Here is a 2,500-nt window from a genome sequence, read left to right on the forward strand (position 1 = left end):
CCAGACTTGCCCTCCAATAGATACTCGTTAAAGGATTTAAAGTGTACTCATTCCGATTACGGGGCCTCGGATGAGTCCCGTATCGTTATTTTTCGTCACTACCTCCCCGTGCCGGGAGTGGGTAATTTGCGCGCCTGCTGCCTTCCTTGGATGTGGTAGCCGTTTCTCAGGCTCCCTCTCCGGAATCGAACCCTGATTCCCCGTTACCCGTTACAACCATGGTAGGCGCAGAACCTACCATCGACAGTTGATAAGGCAGACATTTGAAAGATGCGTCGCCGGTACGAGGACCGTGCGATCAGCCCAAAGTTATTCAGAGTCACCAAGGCAAACGGACCGGACGAGCCGACCGATTGGTTTTGATCTAATAAAAGCGTCCCTTCCATCTCTGGTCGGGACTCTGTTTGCATGTATTAGCTCTAGAATTACCACAGTTATCCAAGTAACGTGGGTACGATCTAAGGAACCATAACTGATTTAATGAGCCATTCGCGGTTTCACCTTAATGCGGCTTGTACTGAGACATGCATGGCTTAATCTTTGAGACAAGCATATGACTACTGGCAGGATCAACCAGGGAGCTGCGTCAACTAGAGCTGAGCAGCCGGCCGCCCGGGAGTGTGTCCCGGGGGCCCGCGTGAACACGCAAGCGTCCGCTCAATTATTCTGCAAACAGGAGGAGGCTGAGCTCCCCTGCACCATACACCTCGAAACCCTCTCAGGTCCCGGCCGCGCGCAGCGCCGTCCTAAGTACTTGGTCGGGTTCGAGAGAGGCGCAATCGCCCGGAGTTTGGCGAGTAGACGCTTTAGGTGCGACCACCCGTGCTCCCAACTGAGCTTGCCGCTGCCGACAGAGGCCCGGGAGCGTGCTGTCGTGGCATTGCCGGCGGGAGACAACACGCGCCACCTACGGTGACCGGCAGCTCCAACGCCAGCGCCACAGAAGGACAAAAGCCCCACTTGGGTGCCGAAGCGAACTCTCCCAGCACAGCGCACGCGCCAACACGTCCGCACAGCTGCGATACAAACCACCTGCGAGAACCGCAGAGGCGACCGAGCAGCAGACGGCGTCGCGGCGCCGAGCGCCGGGCGGCGGCGCATCCTCAGCGCACACAGTCCTCAATCGGACCAGCACACTGCAGATGTCCACCGCGCTTCGCACCGGGCCCGCGAGGACCTACTTTGGCCGCACGGCGCCGCGTGCAGGGTGCGCCGGCGCGCAGCTGCGCCGCCTGCCGCCTCCGTCGGCCGGCGCGCCTGCCACTGGCCGCCCCCACCAGCCGGCTGTAGCGCGTGCGCCCACGCACCGCGCGGCCAGCACGCCGGGAGGCCCCCCCTCACCGGCCGGGGACGGTCCCACCCAGCCACCGCCGCGTATCGCTTCACACCCAGATGCCATTCACGTTCGTGGGCATGGTGGGTATCGCTGGAACAACCGGTTGGTAGCTCAACCGATCGTCGCCATCACTGATTCACCTCTAGCGAGAACAACCGCACCACAACGGTTTACCAGTTGTTCATTTGCGTAACGTCACCAGCAAACGTAGGCGTCCATCGCCATTTGCAAATTCAACGATTGTTGCATGCCTGTGTCAGGTGTCACGACACACTATGTCTGCCCACATACACGCAACAACATGTGCACGCTTCGCGAACACGTGGAAGGTGGCCCCCGTACGTATGCGATGTCCATTGCGCGAACGACTGTCAACCGGCCTCTGTCGCATGTCGCAGATGTGGAACGCAGTGCACCATGCTATCACGGTGTGTGAGAAGAGACGACTACGTCTGACAACACGCGCCACTACATCAACAGACGGCTCATGCTGATCGCCATCCAGGGCATACCACACTGCAATCCAGCTCTTATAGGGAGACGACACGTAGCTGAGTGCACAACATTTGGACCGCATGGTTCGCCGTTGTTGGCGCAGTCGTTGTACGGTCACATGTACCACGATGTATCATTCAGTACATGAGGACCAATGTGCAGTACAGTGTGTGATTTGGACGTACAACATCAGCGGACAGTTGACACAGGCCGTACCACAGCGTAGGCTACGTGCTTCGCCATGCGAATGCCAATGAACAACTGCAAATGCCAATGAACAACTGCAAAGGGCATTGAGCATGTACGTCCTGCTGCCATCCACATTACAGTGTATAGCTGCAAGGTGTTTAACATGAAGCGATACACTGGGGACCGGGCAGTGCGAGTAGCAAACTATATTGCGGGGGTTGCAGTTAGGCAACACTACACTAATTTAACGCGTCGTATGACAATTACAGAGCAGGTTAAGGCCCAACGTGTGTTGGGTTAAGGCCCAACGTGTGTTGGGTTAAGGCCCAACGTGTGTTGGGTTAAGGCCCAACGTGTGTTGGGTTAAGGCCCAACGTGTGTTGGGTTAAGGCCCAACGTGTGTTGGGTTAAGGCCCTACGTGTGTTGGGTTAAGGCCCAACGTGTGTTGGGTTAAGGCCCAACGTGTGTTGGGTTAAGGC

General features: G+C 57.6%; 1 non-coding gene across 1 annotated transcript in view; it reads right to left on the minus strand.

Annotated features, from left to right (window-relative positions):
- LOC124608774 overlaps positions 1-580 on the minus strand; it is a 1,910-nt gene extending 1,330 nt beyond the window's left edge. The window contains exon 1 of the ribosomal RNA XR_006979343.1: positions 1-580. This exon is cut by the window's left edge and continues 1,330 nt beyond it. This is a non-coding gene — a ribosomal RNA (small subunit ribosomal RNA).
- Between the last annotated feature and the right edge of the window lie 1,920 nt (positions 581-2,500).

The sequence above is a fragment of the Schistocerca americana genome, chromosome 3 (assembly GCF_021461395.2).
Source record: "Schistocerca americana isolate TAMUIC-IGC-003095 chromosome 3, iqSchAmer2.1, whole genome shotgun sequence".
NCBI classification, from domain to species: domain Eukaryota; kingdom Metazoa; phylum Arthropoda; class Insecta; order Orthoptera; family Acrididae; genus Schistocerca; species Schistocerca americana.